Source organism: Macaca thibetana, chromosome 11 (genome assembly GCF_024542745.1).
Source record: "Macaca thibetana thibetana isolate TM-01 chromosome 11, ASM2454274v1, whole genome shotgun sequence".
Classification (NCBI taxonomy): Eukaryota; Metazoa; Chordata; class Mammalia; order Primates; family Cercopithecidae; genus Macaca; species Macaca thibetana.
Genome location: NC_065588.1, coordinates 100,962,650 through 100,979,671, shown reverse-complemented (window position 1 = coordinate 100,979,671; position 17,022 = coordinate 100,962,650). Strand labels below are relative to the sequence as shown.

Sequence of the window (17,022 nt, the reverse complement as noted above, 5' to 3'; positions counted from 1 at the left end):
TACCGAATGGGGAAAATTTTTACAAACTACTCATCTGACAAAGGTCTAATATCTATAAGGAACTTAAACAAATTTACAAGAAAAAAACAACCCCATAAAAAAGTGGGCAGAGGATGTGAACAGATAGTTTTCAAAAGAAGACATACAGGAGGCCAACAATCACACACAAAAGAGTTCCGCATCACTGATCATTAGAGAAATGCAAATCAAACCCACAATGAGATACCACCTCATACCAGTCAGAATGGCTATTACTAAAAAGTCAAAAATCACAGATGCTGGCAAGGTTGCGGAGAAAAAGGAACACTTATACACTGTTGGTGGGAGTGTAAATTAGTTCAGCCATTGTGGAAGACAGCGTGGCGATTCCTCAAAGACCTGAAGACAGAACTACCATTTGACCCAGCAATCCCATTAGTGGGTATATACCCAAAGGAATATAAATCATTCTATTATAAAGACACATGCACACGTATGTTCAGTGCAGCACTATTTACAATAGCAAAGACATGGAATCAACCTAAATGCCCAATAATAGTCTGGATAAAGAACATGTGGTACATATATACCATGGAATACTATGCAGCCATAAAAAAAGAAAGAGATCATGTCTTCTGCTGGGACATGGATGGAACTGGAGACCATTATCCTTAGCAAACGAATGCAGAACAGAAAACCAAATGCCAAATGTTCTCACTTATAAGTGGGAGCTAAATGATGAGAACACATGGACACACAGGGGCCTGTTGGAGGGTGGAAGGTGGGAGGAGGGAGAAGATCAGGAAAAATAACTAATGGGTACTGGTTTAATACCTGGGTGATGACAGAATCTGAAGAACAGACACCCATGACCCAAGCTCACCTATGTAACAAACCTGCATATGTGCCCCTGAACTTAAAAGTTAGAAAAATGTAAATTAAAAAAAGAGAAGTCAGAATATCAGGTTTCATGTGAAATCTCTGTATTCTTAAATGTTAGCTACAATCATTTTACTGGTGTGGGCTGAACCATCCCTGTCTGGGTTGGCGCCTCCCCCAGGTGTTTGAGGATAGTACGGGGTGCCCTCTTCTGGCTGCTCTCAGCCCCCACCGCCTCCAGCCCAGCTGCCCCTGCTCAGTTAGTGGAACCTGTGGGCAACTGCAAGAGAAAGACAAGGTGGAACCAGCCAGAATGTGGGAGTCCCTGGTGCAGTTAGGAAGGCTCGCACTCAGTGCTGGATACTAAGAGAAACCTGTGGAACCTCAGCTCTCCCATCCCCTTCCCTGCTTCCCTCTTCTTTGTAGTACTTATCTCCTTAGTTTATCGCAATTTACTTATTTTGCTGGTCTCTCCCTTCTAGAATGTTAACTCTGAGACAGCAGGGAGTTTTCACTAATTTTTGTTCACTGTTGTATTCCCAGTGCTTCACATACAGTGGACACTGAAAGCTTTGTGGAATGCATGAATGACTCTGGGACATTAGGGATTGTTCAGGTCACAAGACGGCCAATGAGGCTGTATGGGCTTCCTGTGCCTAAACCCGCAGCCCCTGCCTCATCTTCTGGTGGAGGTTTTTGGCTTAGAGCCTGTGGCTGCTACACAGGAACTTAGCATCAGCCCTGGGGCTGGAGGCCAAGAGAGAAGAGCGGGGACTCTCGGCCCTGGGTAGAAATGCAACAGCTTTTGACGAGGGAAGGACGCTGGCACTTTCCACCCATCTGGTGAGTCCAAGAAACAAGAGGAGGGGAATCAAATCACACTGGAGGGGGAGGGCGCCAAGGGCTGCCCAGGAAGGACTTGGTCTGAGGCTACGTGGTACCCCCGGGGCTCCCTTTCAGCCAGGCCAGGTGCAGCTGGAAGGGCCTTACTGACATCTCAGATCAGCTGTTCGGGCTTCCGGAGGCCTGGGCAGGGTGCCGGAGGGGTGCAGGAATAGGAATGGGGCTGCTGCCAAGCTGGACTGCTTTCCGCTGAATGGTGGCCCGGAACAGGAACAATGGTGAGGAAGGGATGCAGCTCCCACACTGCTTGGGAGGCTGAATTTGCTGGGAAATCAGAAGTAAGGGCAGGCAGGCTGAGCACCTGCTGGCTAGTGCTTTGGGGTCCTCGGAAGTCGCTGCTGGCAGGAGTGGGGGAGGAGGAGCATGAGTCCACTGAGCAGTCCCGGGTGGCTTACCCCTCCCCTAGCCAGGGAGGCTGTCAATCTCCCCCACCAAGATGGGCCTCCCAGAGGGTGATGCTCTTGGGAGGCAGGGGCTTACCACCCTTCAGGATCTCCTCCTGCCCCCTCCCTTCTTTGAACCAGTTGCCTTCCTTGGTTCTCTTCCCAGACTGACCAGAATATTGTACTTCTATTTTGACCCATCACTTGAACGCTTCAGGCCTTAGTTTCCCCATTTGCTAAATGGGGACAATAATAGAGTCTACTTCTCAGGGTTGTTTTGAGGATTAGATGAGAGCCCACAAGGAAAGCACACAGCATGGTACCTGGCACATAGTAGGCACTCAGGAAGTAGTTACTATAAACCTTAGGGAGAGTGGTTTCCCAAGTGCCGGGCAGGATAGCAGGAATATTGCTTTGCCTTTCACCTGACAGCATTTCTCAATGTTCAGTGTATGAAAGAACCACAGCGAGAATCTGATGCAATGCGGGTTCCCAGACGCCACCCTGAGTAATTCTGGTTCAGTGGGTCTGGCTGTCCTGGGAACCTGCTCTTGATCGCTGCCCCGTGGTGATTCTATCAGGCCAGTTCTGAGGCTGGTGGTCTCTGTTTCACTTTGACAACTGCTGATTGAGCGTCGCTTTTACATGAGCGGGTTCTGCAGTGAACGCTAAACACATTTGTCATCTGTGCAAAATGCCTGGCTCATGGCGACTTAATCTCTCGCTGACATAGAAGGCCGATAGAGGCAATCGGCGGCAACTTAGATTGGCAGCTGTTACGCAAATTGGAGGCCTGAAGAGCAATTTTCTGGCAATATCAAGATTAGCTATTAATGTGTATTAACAGACTGTAAAGGATTCATGGAATTTCACAGTAACTGAACTATGAATTGAGAGGTACCCAAAGAGGTCCATTTATTTCTTACTCAAGCAGCACGTTTCAACAATACCCCATTTCTCCATTCCAAAGGCATGCATGAGCCATGCTCTGGGCCTTTCGTTTCTGCATGTTGTATGCTTTCAGTGAGAGGAAGTCTGGTCTTCCCCCAAGAGGAGAGGTGGAGCTAGTTCTGCAGACCGGGCTCCAAAGCCCTCCTCCCATCCCTGCCTGGAAGACACCCTCTTTCTCTCCCCAGCAACCACCACCACCAAGCCTGGGGCCCCAACGGAGCCATTTCCACCACCTTTACCTGCACCCCTTTGCCTCAAGCTGCTCCATCCTTATCATAGTTCATGTCACTATGAACAATGTGAGCTCAACTCATGTCCCTCCCTCCAGGGCAGCTGGGATTAAGGCCCAGCTATCAGTGTCCCAGGCACTTGGTGCCCAATACTTGCAGAATTCAGAAAAGGGTGATTAGCTTTGTGGCAACACATTAACATCTTTGTAGAGTACTAAGAAGATTTTGTTTATCACTTCACTGCCTTTTTCCTCTTTCAAGAAGGACGGCCCATTTGTAATCACAGTGAAAGTGAAACAGGAAGACCATCGTGGAGTGCTAGGGGGACAAGCACATCTAAATCCATCAGCTGTTTACTGAGGAAGTTACACATCTCTGCGGCTTCTTAGGCCATGGCCAAGGACATGAAGATACAGATATCCAGGAACAGAGTCACACACGAAGGCAGGGACGTAGACTTGGGGCCCAGAGGTGAATAAGACACCCTCAATTGCATGACATCAAAGGTATTAATATTCTTCTGCCTGTAGAGCTTTCAAATGATTTTACATCTCAGAGTCCTTAGAATCCAGAACTTCAGAGTTACAAAATACCCTCTGATTTTCAGATGGCAAAACTGAGGCCCAGCGATGAGAGCTCACCCACCCATTCCCAGGAAGCAGCAGAGCAAATCCTGGAACCCAAGTATGTCTTTCTGTTGTGCTGCTGGACTGCAGAGCAAAAAGAGGGATTTTCTCCTTCTATCCACCCAGCAGCCCTTGTTGGAGGTGCAGGGATGGATTCCAGGGCAGAGCGAGGGGGCAGGGAGTGTCATCTGTGTGGTGCCATAACATTCCTGTGAAATAAAAAAAACATCTTTGCTACCTTCCATCAACCTCAGAGGAGTATTTTGGCAACACATATAGATTTACGATCAATGGAAATTATAAAACTAAAAAGACGTGAGTGACCCATTTTGTTATCCAGAATAGGGAACGTGGGATAGGTCCCCTTGGGCTGGCCTGATTTCAGAGCTCATTAAAGGAAAGTGAGGCAAGAACTGGGAAGTTTTTGCATTTTTTTTTTTTTTAAAGGCTGGTGACCCTACTGAAACTAACTGGTAGAAACTAAATACATTGATTTCAGGATACAATTTTTACAGAAAATCAGTGTCTCCCTGATCTCATTCAATAAATACTGAACAAAAATGGAGAGTATTTGCTTTGAAGGAACAAAGGTTTACTCTCCCTAGGATGTCTGGGACTCTGCGGAGATGAGCAAGCTCGTCAGCACAGGCTGGAGATCAGACTCTGGAGTCAGACAGACCAACCTGGATGTAAAATTTGGCAAGGGCCCTGACCAGCCCCATGATCCGGGGTCAGTCAGATTCACTCTCCTGGCCTCAGTCTCCTCATCAGTAAAGTGAGGGCTGATGAGAGCACCAACCTCACTGGCTTTTATGAGGTTTAAAGGGATAAAGTCTGCAAAGAACTTAATGTGTCACTTGACCCACAGGTGCTCTTAATGGACAAGCAATTAATATTCACAGTTAAAAGTTTTTTTTCTCATGAAAAAAATAGACTTCTTTACTATGTGGCTGTTTCCATCAAGGGGCAGCAGAGCAGAGTGGTTCAGAATACAAGCTCTGCAGCCAGACAGCCTGGGCTTAAAATCTGGCTCTAGCACTGACTGGCTGTGGACCTTGGGCAAGTTACTTAATCTGAGACTCAGCATTCTCATCTGTAAAATGGGGATGACGATGCTACAGACCTCCTGTGGTTATAGATGATGGTGAGAATAGCTGACTGTATGCCTCTTGCACAGAAGAATACCCTGGCCAAGAGAAGTCACTCTACCTTCTAGAAATTCAGGCCAATGTGGTAATGAAAAGATGAGGACACCTTTCCCAACTAGAATTTTACCCTAAGCTGCTGACAAGGAGGGAGAGTGGCTGATGTCACTTTCCTTTCACTTTCTCTTCCGGCCCTGGTTGGAGCCCCAAAACTGATGAGTTCAGGGTGTTCCAGGCAGAGAGGGAGAGAATGCTCAGGCCTGCTCTTGCCTGCACCCGCTGCCTGGGCTCCTCTGGCACGCACAGGCATTGGTTCCCAACCTCCCGCTGACAGCGTCTGCCACCTGCAGGTCCCACTTTGCCCTGGATGAGCTTTGGACTGGTCAGCTCGCCCCTCACCCCTGCCCAGCAGGCTGTCGACCTCCCGGCCCGATCCTCCATCTTCAGGAGCGACCCTGCAACCTGGTGGCAGCTCCATCCTTGGCCTGAATCAGTCCGATGACTGCCAGTCATGCAACCAGGCCCCAGCCTGCGGCGCTGGGGGAGCCCAGTTTGAAGCAAGATATGATTTCAGGGAGAAAGCACATATTCTAATAGGGATGAGGAACAGAAAATATGGCAATGCAGTGTGGCAGGTGGAGTGTAATTGAGTGGCCAAGAGAAGATGCTGGTGTCAGATTCTCAGATCTGGCACCTACTAGCTATGAGGTCTGGGCTTTCTCCTAAAGCCTGTATTTCCTCACTGTAAAATGGGCCAAACAGTACCCCCTGCTTCAAAGGTGGCTGTAAAGTTCAGATGAGAGGAGGGAGTTGCATGCGCCCCTGCAGGTGAGCGCTCAGGAAATGCCTCATTGCATCATGGGGCGGGTGTGAGGATGAAGTCAGGAAGGCCAGACCAGGCCCTTGCCTGGGTGTGTGTTTAGTTCATGTTCCCTGCTTTCATTAAGCACAGGTGCCATGGACACATGGCACAGGAGTGCCGTTCCAGCTTGGGAGAGCAGGGAATGATTTTCCCAAGAAAGGAGTATTCATGCAAAGCCCACAGAGGAGAAGGAGTGAGCTGGCGCCGAAGGCCATCTAAGAGGGGATGGGGCGGGGGAACAGGGAGTGAGGCCTTGAGGAGACAGAGAGCAGGGCACCTCTGCGAACCTCGAAGCCGGTCGGGAAGGGGAAGGGCTGCATGGCTGTCCCTGCACAGGCTTTATGCCCAAAATGACAGGACAGGCCGGTCTGCTGAAGAGGGATGAGCCCGTGGGGCCTGGAAAGGCTGTAGCGTCCCCCAACCAGGGCCTTCCAGAAAGGAAGCATAGCAGACATAATCACACCGGTCCAGCAGGGCGGGACGCTGGGATCCTTTTTTATACACTAAGTGGCATTCTCTGAGCCAAAGCAAAGAACAGAAAGGTTCAAAAAAGCAAGTGGGGTCGGGGCCTGGGGGGTGGGTTTTCATGAACGAATCTGCTTCCTGTGGCAACGGATGCCTTCCAAGGGAGGCCCCTTGGCTTCAGGGAACAAAGGCCCCCAGTGACAGCTGGGGACAGGCCACCCAGCCTTCCCGGGGGACAGCCTCAGCCCTCCCTTTCTGCCTGGCTCATCTTTCACCTCCCCACGCCCAGCACATTCTTAGGCCAGGCCCTCCCTGCAAAACTGCCCGGTGGGGGATTCTCCCTCCTCTATTTCTGTTCTGTTCTTTTGAAAAACATCAAAACCACAGTCTCTCAAGAGGAGTCAGAAATACCTCCACTCTGTGTCCTCCTCCACCGCCCCGAGGAAGGCACTGGACAAAAGGGTCAATGTGAGATCTGGAATGAAACAGATCTAGAAGGTTCTAGATCAACTGATCATTCACTAACTAATCTATGACCCCAAGGTGGCCAGAGAAGGGAAAACTACAAACTCACCTGCAGGGCTCTGTGATGGGTCAGGCATCCCACCAAGCACTTGACAGTCACCATCTCAGTTAATCCTCACAATAATCCCAAAAGTGATATCCCCAACTTACAAATGAGTCAACTGAGGCTCAGAGGGCTTGAATGCATGTCCCAAGGCTCAGGCCTTGCAAGTGGTGAGGCCCAGGTTCCACCCTGGCTGTCCTGTTCTGAAGTTCATGTCTTTGGCCCCCAAGTCAGCCACCCCCACGATGACCTCCCGTGTGACTTCAGACATTCCCATGGGGGATGGCAAAGGCTGATCCACAGCCCAGATCTACGTGGCTTCTGGGTACAGGGAAGCCCCTTGGGCAATGATTATTGAACTCAATTCTTAGTCGGGAAGTTCTGATTAACTTCCTTTCCTTAAAGTTGTTATGGAGTTTTAAAATTCCCATAACTAATTGCTTAGGCAGAATATCCCATAAAGATCATCTATAAATTGTGTTAAAGGAAAATCACATTTTATTCTCAAAGATACTCCTGGTCTCAGTTGTATAAGTCACAGGGTGAGGTTTGGCCTTCTTGAGCCCTGAAGCCATATTTGGTTTCTATCAAGACTCACAGTGAAGATGCTTCAGGCAGTCAAAGGACGCATTTCTCCTAAGCTTTCAAAAATCAGATTTTCAGGGCAGTTTACACATGACTTCTAGTACACCTACAGCGCTGTGTGGGGGACTGAAAGGGACTCGAAGGAGTCTCTTTCACGGACACCTGGATGGAGTTCAGAACTGAACCACCTTCTCAAAGGGCTACTCTAAGACCCCCCACTCGACCAACTCTGGGCAAATCAGTTCACAGGCCAGACTCACAGAGGGCCAGGTGGGCTTCCCGAGGCGCACGTGCAGTGGGACCCAGCCCGCCAGCCCACCGCTGCATCTCTGAGGCTTTGCTACAGCTCAGTCAGCCTGGGGTGCTCTTCAAACTGGGCCAGAATCCAGGAGGGCAGGGCATTTTCTCTGAATGTTATAGGAACTTCTAACCAGAAACATCTGGAAATACATGGGACTCTGCCGGATGCCTCTGGGTAAATCTCCAGCTCAGCCAGGCCAGGCATTCTCTGTCCGAGCCTGTGAGTCACTGGTCTCTTTCTTATCATCACCCCTACAAAATGGCCCTCCCCCACCTTCCTTCTCGCTTCTCTTCTCTCTTCTTCCTTTCTTTTCCTTCCACGGAACAGGCCACACGCAGGGCAGTGAACGTCCTGTTCCTTCTGCATGGAATGCTCTTGCCCCAGACTCTGTAGGTGCACAGGGATGGCCATCTTGCAGGGGAACTTTGGGGAAGGGAGGATTTATAGCAGAGGCGAGAAGCACGCTCTCACCTTCCCATTGGACGTTCTCCATGGAATGTCCCACAAGAACCTCAATCTCGGAATGTCTGAGAGTGGTCACTGCCCTCTTCCTGTGTCCCATCTCAGGGAATAGCACCGCTGTCTGCTCAGGTTCCCTGCCAGGTACCTAGGCACCCACTTCCCACAGCCTGGCCACAACCCCCCATCCTGGCAACCCTGGTACCAACCACATCCCCTCGAGCCTGGACTGCTGCTGACAATCCCCTAGTTTCTGGGCTCCAAGCCTGGGTCCCTCCAGACCAAAACAGAGGCTGCGACCACGGCTCTAACTCCGCTGTTCTTGTGCTTTACACCCACGACGAGTCCCCACTGTCTTCCACGGAAAGTGCAGATGCCTGAGCGTGGCACACAGCGTCTGCATCCTGGCGCCTGCCAGCCCCTCAGGCTCTGTCTCTCAGCAGCCCTGCCCCATGCAGGGCACTGGACCCCTGTGATTTCTCCAGAAGCGCCGCGCTTTCTTGCACCTAAGGGACCTACCCAGGAGGGAGTCCCCTGCCCCCAAGTCTCTCTAGATTTGTTCACCCCTCTCTTCCTGCTAACTGTGGGGCTTTCAGACCTCACCATATTCCTCACTTCCTCTAAGATGATGTCTCTCATGACCCAGCCCCGCCACCAGGCTTGGATCAGTCAGGTATCCCCTTTTCCTGGTGCTTCGCCAGTGATCTAGGCTCATCTCTCTTAGAGAGCATGGTATTATTTTTACCATTATTGCTGTTATCATTCATAGCACAGCCACCAGTACCACCAGAAGAGCTAATATACTTTGAGTTCCAGGTGCCAAGCATCGTACTGAGCTCTTATATAATCACATTTAGTTCTTCTATCACTCCTACAAGGTAGAGACATACTATATTCCTATTTTATACATGAGGCACCTGAGGCCCAGAGAGGTGGTCATTTAAGTCACAAAGCTAGCCGGTGGTGGAGCCAGGATTTGAACCCAGGCAATTGGACTCTGCAGCTTACTCTCTTCTCACAACATACTGTAACTGTCTCTTTACCCATTGGACCCCTAGCTCTGCTCCCTGAAGTTCAGGACTGTTGCCTTGCTCATCCTGGAATCCCCCGTGTTTAGTACCAGGCCGGCCCCCAGAGCAGGAGCTCAAAAAGTGTTTGTAGAACAGAAGCAAACCTGGCGATTTTGCAGTTTGCCCTGATGAGGGCATGTGGTGCCCAGCAGGATTCACATAAACAACACGATGATGATACAGAATCACTGTGCTATTTATCAGACAAACGCAGGGCCCCACCCTTGTTTAAGCACTCCAAATCCTCCTCCTCTGGATCTCCATATTATATGTCTTTTGTCTGTGTTCTCTTGCTTTTACTTTGCCATCAAGCTCCCAAGAAGCAGAGCAGCAGTTCTCACAAATCCTCCTCATCCCAGGGCATGTAACTGAGTGCCTACCAGGAAAGGCTGTTGGTGGCTGACTCGGTATCCCATGGGGTGAAGGGTGGAATGAACCACAGGGCGATAACCCCAGCTCCTCATTCCTCCCCATGGCAAAGTAAGAAACACGGGTCTGGAGTATCGCAGGCCACCCCGTTTTCCACCTGTGACTGTGTTCATCACTAGGGGAGGGAGCAACAGCAGGCACTTGGCTTCAGATCCGAAGGTCTAGTCCTGCCCTTGTTAGCTGCACAACCTCGGGCAAGCCGACCTCTCTGAGCCCCAGTTTCTGCAACTATAAAACGGGCCCAGGGTGAGATTGAAATGAATGACATTCACCTCGTGCCTACACAGGGCCCGGCACTGCTGGTCCTTCAGGAGGGATCTTGCCCCCCTAATCCTGAGGCCAATCATCTTTCTGATGAATTTTGGGGCTGAATTTTCCTCAAGCAGCTCTGTATCTCCGACTATCTCAAGGTAGTTGGATTTAAATTTTTTAAAAAAGAAAAACAAACAGAAAAGCACATCCACTTCTGCAGAGAAGCATGGGCTGGGCCTGGGCAACCACCTCCCTGTGCCCCTCTGGCATCAGTGCTGACCGGGTACCTCTCGATAACTAGTTCTGTTGGCAGGAGCTGGCCCGCCCGGCCTTCCCTGCTGTTTATCTCACAGCTACTGGCCCAGGGAAGCCCTGTTGCCTTCTTCAGAGGAAGAGTGCCCAGTCAAAAGCTACAGAGATTGCTGCTTGTGGCAGGGAGGAGGCATGAGCCCACGTTCCTGGGCAGCCCCCACAGGCACGCATTTTCGCCAGGGCTGGGCCATGGGGGTGTGGCAGCCATCAAGGCATCCTCAGAATGCCCAAAGCTCCCCCCCCTCAGCTGGTTTTTCAAAGAAACCAGACCCATCACCCAGCTCCTCCTGCCTTACAGTGTCAAAAGCAGGGTTCCCCTCCTCAGAGGCAGGATAGATAAGATCAGTGCAGCCAACCAATTTCCCTGGGTTTAAACCCATGGGGGTTTGAATGTGGTTCTGCCACCTACTTAGCTGTGTGATCCTAGGCAAGTTACTTCACCTCTCTGTGCCTTAACTTCCTTATCTATAAGGTGGGGATAGTATTACGTTGATGCAAAAGTAATTGCAGTTTTACCATTAATTTTTTTTTTTTTTTTTTTTGAGGTGGAATCTCGCTCTGTCACCCAGGCTAGGTGGGGGTGGTGGCGTGATCTCCGCTTACTGCAAGCTCTGCCTCCCGGGTTCATGCCATTCTCCTGCCTCAGCCTCCCAAGTAGCTGGGACTACAGGCACCTGCCCCCATGCCTGGCTAATTTTTTTTTGTATTTTTAGTAGAGAGGGGTTTCATTGTGTTAGCCGGGATGGTCTCGATCTGACCTCGTGATTCGCCCGCCTCAGCCTCCCAAAGTGCTAGGATTACAGGCGTGAGCCACCGCGCCCGGCCACCATTACTTTTAATGACAAGAACCACAATTACTTTTGCACCGACCTAAGAGAAGTACCAACTTCACAGAATATGCAAAGCATTCAGAAGAATACTTGAAACACAGTGTGTGTCAAAGTGTTGGCTGCGATTCCCAACAACTGACCCTGATTCAAGGGTTCCATCATGCAGCCTTGGGAGGGAGGGTTGAACACAGGGGAACTTGCTGGGTTTAAAGATGCCCGCAGAATCAGGCAAGGCCCTTTCTTGACACCCACAGTCACAGTGTTACTGCCTCCCACAAAAGCCTTATAAATGTCCCCTTTCCTCTTCCTTCCATGCCATGGGGGAATCTTGGTTCTACTCCAAGGTCTTTTCCCTGTGGGATCTGGAAAGCTAGACTCCAGATTTTGCATCTAGCAAAAAACAGTCTGGCCTCATAGCTACATTCAAGGTATGTCTTACCTATGTCATCTTCCAGTTAAATAACCCAACGGCAGAACAGCATTGTGGGAAGAGGACACACCCCGGAGACAAGGTGCATGGGTGAAATCCCAGTCCGTGACCTTGCACACATCACCTCACTGGTCTGGGCCTCAGTTTCCCCTTCTCTCATAGGCCTGGTCATACCTGCTACACAAGGGTGTGCAGCAAAGATGAAGTGAGACGATGCGTGTCAAGTTCAAAGCACAGGGCTGACGCCCTCTTTGTGGACTACATGTTAGAAAATAAGTGCTTAAAAAAATACTTAATACTTAGTTCCAGAAAGAAAGCTTCCAATTCCGATGTCACTGCAAAATCAGTCCCCATTTGTTTTGCCATCTGGTCTCATCAGTGATTAGGAAGCTGGGGAGGAGGATGCCAAAAAGAATCTGGAGACAGGGGGTATCAATAGATGACGTCAGCACCTGGGTGCGGCAAATGCCCCGGTGACAGCAACACCAGTCGGATACCTGACTGAGCTCAGGTTTGGATATGGACACTTGGACACGAGGGACATTTGGTGGCTAAGCCCCAAAAAGTGTTTTATTACCTAGTGTTGTGTATGACAGGCACTCCCACCTGTTACTTCACCCTTAGACCCTTAGAGGGGGGGTTGGGGAAGGGAGAGGGGACGTGAGGAGACTCAGAGATAGGGCAAGAAGGTCTATTTCAAATGTAATGAAAGGTGAATTTTTAAAAAGTAAGTAAAATCCATTGATTTAGCTTTCAGGCCACCTATAAATGTCCCTGGGGTCAAAACGTACGAAAACAGGTCTAGCTTTTCCGCCAGGACCTTGTCAAAGGCTGGGGAGGCCCTTAGGGAAATGAGGATCACCGCTTTCATCTTTCCGAGGCACCCACGTCTTTGGGAGAAGCCTTGCTGGGGTCTGGCTTATGGCACATAGACCAACAGAGGACAGGCTCCTGGCACAGCCTGGTCCACGCCGGCAAAGCTCACGAACCCCAGGGGCCCCAGCCACCACAGGGCATGGCCACAACCTGCCACCTCCTGCGTCTGAGCCGCTGATGCTGAGGTGCACCCAAATAAAACCGACCACCAGCAGCGCAGTCCTCTTTCCTGGAGGGAGCGGGCGTAGCGTGGAGATGGCTGCAGTTTCCCCTGCCCTAGGCCAGAGGGGAGGATGTTGGGGTGAACCTTCTGCCATCACTGCTGATTCCCCCAAAACGCCACCAAAGGTCAATCTGCTGGGCTGCCAGCCCCTGGGGCTGGCTCATCTGTCTCATTCACAGCTCTATTCCCAGTGCCCAGTACATTGGAGATTAAACATTATATAGTAGACAAAGGTACCTTGAAGGAGGCCACAGTTGCGTTGGTGCAAAACCACATTTTCGAATCATGACACTGATGGACATTGTGCCAGGGAAGGAAGGGAACTAAAAATAGGAAGCCTTTACTTGGTGCTGGAAACTGGACACATTACATCCCGAATCCTTTCAACCCTGAGAGGTGGACACGCTCAGCTCCAACTTACAGATGTGAACGCTGAGGCCCACAGAGGCTGAGTCGTGGTCCCGAGTCTCAGGGCTGGCAGGGAGGGGTGCAGGGCTTTACACCCAGTTTGCTGACTCTCCTATTACAAAATGTGGCCTCAGAGCCACAGCCCTCAAGCCCATTTTCAGAACGGGGATACCAGGTTCTCCCCTCTTCTCCTCTTGATCCCCCCAAAATAAAACCGAGAGAAGCCTTAGAGGTCTGTTTTCATACTTCCAGCCCAAGCAGGACTTACTCTCTTAGACAGCCAGCCCCCTGCAGAGCCTGGAGGAGGATGGCATCTCTTCGGCGCACTTGTTTCCGCTTTGGTTTGCTTATGGATTGAACTGCCTGTTTAGTTTGCTCGTGGGAGTGTCCCTGTGTGGGCTGCCCTTGTTTTCCAGGGTCAGGGCAGCTGTGCCGGGTGATAGATACATTCACCCTCCATGCCTCTAAGCCATGCTGTGTACAGTAAGTTAGCGCTCCAATGAGGGTTCTGGTCAGTCTGGGTTCTCTGGCTTGGAATGATGCAGGAGACAGCCACTGTCAAGGCACACAGATAAACAAGATGAAATGGAGCCGGCAGCCAGGACTGGCCTGAGGAAGACAGCTCGTAAGTGGAGCGCAGACAGCAAACGTCCAGGAAGCAGGACAGCTGCAGCTGTCCAGGGCAGAAGGTAAGATGAGCATCCTCGCCCCGGCTTTGACATTGAGGCAGCTGCAGTTAACTACCTCACAGCTGGGACCAGGGAGCTGTGGGGAACAGAATTTTCTGGCAGTTGCAACCCAGGAGTCTTGTAGAGCCCTTCCGGGGAACTGCTGCACCTTCCGCCCACTCCAAGTTGTCCTTGGATTCAACCTGGCCACTCCATTCCTAGATATGAACAGCGTGGGTGAGCAGAAGCCATTCCTCTCCCCATTTCTTCCCCAAGCAGACGATAAAAGGAGCGAGGATGTTACATCCTGGACTTGGGACTTTTCATATGCCATTCCCTCCACCTAGAATGTCCTCTCACCTTCCCATTCTGTCCTTTCAAGACCCAACCAAATGTCTCCTCCTCTGGGCCCATCACTGGGCCAGCCATGCCACACTGTGCCACCTGCATCCGAGATACCACTTCATCATACTGTGTCACAGGAGGCTATTTCACACCCATCCGGGCCCATCATGGGCTCCCGGTGTCTCTAGCCCCTCCCTCACACCTAGCATGGCAGGAGTTCAGTGAACAGTTGTCAGGTGAACACGTGTATCAGTGGCTAACATTTATTGTGTCCTTGCTAAGTGTCAGGCCCCACATCAAAGGTTTTGTGGCAAAAGCCACTCTTCTCCCATTTCATACAAGAGGCCGTGTGAACAGAGAGGTTAAGTAATTGCTCTCAGGTCACACGGTGAGTGGCAGAGGCAGGATGCCAACCCAGGTCGGGTGGTTCCTCCGGAACAAGCGAAGGAATGGTGGAGGAAGCAGCAGGGAGCTTTCAGAGTCGACTGGAAGCAAACCAGTGAGTACAAGGCCCTAGAGGGAGGCCCCGGTGCTGTCTCTGTTTTCAGCGTGGCTCTGCTGTCAGCTGACACCAGCCAGTCTGACAGGTCAGAGGACGAGGGTGCCTGCCTGCCCAACCAGTGTAATGCCACTTAGAGCCCCAAGTCCTGGGACAGGTGAGATCAGGAAACAGAAAGTGCAAAACCATCCCTGACACCAACCAGCAACCAGACACGCACGGCCAGAGAAGGAGGCCCTGCCCTCCCACCTGGTGGACCCTGCTCACCAGGGTCTCCCCCGTACAGATGGCCAGTGCTGCTCCTCCTCTTCATCTTTCTAAACCCAGCCTACTCTCCGTAGACCTCTGCCCCAGCGCCATCGAGCTCCCCCTCAACTCGCAAGCACACGGCACTTCACTAGGCCGCCGTCTGCACACTGTATGATTCTGCACACCCACTTCTCACTTCTCCAGCAAGGTTCAAGTTGCGAGAAGACAATACACTAGACCTTACACTGTTTCTATCACTCACGGCGCCTACGACAGGCATCCTTCCATGTTCCTGCCCTGATGCTGTCTGTCTGAAATGCCTGGATCTCAAAGTCGGAGGGCAGGTGCTTATTAAAATGCAGATTCCTAGGCCCTGCTCCCAGAGACCCAGTCTGGGCCCAGGAATCTGCATTCTTCACAAATCATTTGGGTGAACTGTCTGCAAAGAAACACTGCTTGAATCCTCAGTACTTAATGACTGGCTCACAATCATCCTCTACACAATTTGCCAGGTCCCCTGTCTTCTCACTAGAGTGTCAGGACAATTGATAAGATGGTCAGGACAGGAAGCACGATTTCACAGGGGAGGAAGCTGAAGGTCACAGAGAAGCTTGCTCAAGGGAACAGAGTATGTGGGGCAGGAGGTCAGTCTCCCCTAGTCTGTCGGTTATTCTGGCCGTGTGTCTGCTTCTGTCAGCTCCTCTTGGTCTCTGTGGTTTTTCTGTCTCTTTTATTTCTTGCTTGCTGTTATCCTTAAAACAATTATAGAAACTAATGGTAATAATTAGAGGAAAACAATAACAGGAAAATAAAATTCCCCTAAATTCTCATTAACCAGAGGTCATTATTATCCCTGTTTTGATGTTTTCCCAGCTTTTTGGGGTAAGTTTTAATTAGTATTATACTGTTTTGTAAGTCACATTTCTCCATCTGACAATTAACCAGCACGACATCGCTCTAACTGACTCTTGACTCTGGAAGAAAGATACTGGCCATCTACCTTCCTTCCCCTTTCTCTCCATCTCCACACCCATGTCTGCCTTCCTCAGTGGCTTCTTTTTATCCTCTCCCCTCTGCTTTCCAAGGAGTCTAAGAGCTGGTGGGACCCAGGACGGCAGGGGCCCAGCAGGGTAGGGTGGGAGCAAGCCTTCCCGGGTAGGGTTAGGACTACAGGAGGATCAAGGTCCTCAGTTCAGGACTTCAAGGGTCCCCAGTGTTTTCTTGAGTCAAATCAGTGGGACAAGAGCACATCATGGCCAGTGAAGAACAGGAGCCGGCACTTTCCACGGGGCCCCTGTGAAACACAGTTGGGAACTCTGAAATTCATCCTAACCTCAGACAGATGGGTGGCTCCTGTCTGAAATTCCTCCTCCAACTCCTGGCTTTTTAAAAAAGAGAACTCACAGCTTTTTTTTTGTTTTTTTTTTTTTTGTTTTTTTTAAGAAGAATTTGGAGTTGAAGATGGTCTGATCATTTCAGATGTTTCTCCATAGAACACAAAACGCTGGGTGCTAAGTGTGTGCACAGACTGTGGGTGCGTCCAAATTTCTGTTTCCTTTCTTCTGAAATCCATCGTGCTCCTCCGGGCTTTGCTTGACATTAGCCACAGCTATGGGGAAGTTTTAAGGTCAAGCCCGAAGAGACCTGCCAATCAGTTCCTGCTCAAGACTTCTGAATGGCGACTGATTACCATCCCTAATTGTTTCTAAAGGAACCACTTACCCAATTAAAGCTGCAGCCCATGAAAGGGAAAGAAGTGAAGACTCTCTTGATGTAGAGCTGTGAGAAATTGCAGCTATTCTTATTATTACTATTACTGCTGACATTGTTTTTAAAATCATGCTATGTCCAGAGGGCGTCAACCCTTTCAACACTGGATTTTATCCCCAGACATGCCAGAAGGCACAGCTGTGCCTGGATCCTCGTCTCCCACTGTGCCTGCCTCATTTCTAACTTGCTTGCCAGGCTTGGCTAAGATGTCCTTTCCTTGGAGGGACTTTCCTGAGTAGCTTAGGGTCCCTGTTCTCGGTTCTGTGACCGTCTCCTTATCCTCCCACTAGCCCATAAGCTTCCTGTGCTCAAGGAGCTCATCTGC

At 50.4% G+C, this 17,022-nt stretch overlaps 1 protein-coding gene and 1 long non-coding RNA gene across 3 annotated transcripts in view; one reads left to right on the top strand and one right to left on the bottom strand.

Annotated features, from left to right (window-relative positions):
* The window catches only part of CHST11 (carbohydrate sulfotransferase 11), a 310,494-nt gene that overhangs the window by 17,715 nt on the left and 275,757 nt on the right, over positions 1-17,022 (bottom strand). The window lies entirely within an intron of this gene.
* Positions 1,605-4,067, top strand: LOC126930919 (uncharacterized). Its single transcript, XR_007717710.1, has 3 exons — positions 1,605-1,701; positions 3,587-3,831; positions 3,933-4,067. It is a non-coding gene; the product is annotated as an uncharacterized LOC126930919 (long non-coding RNA).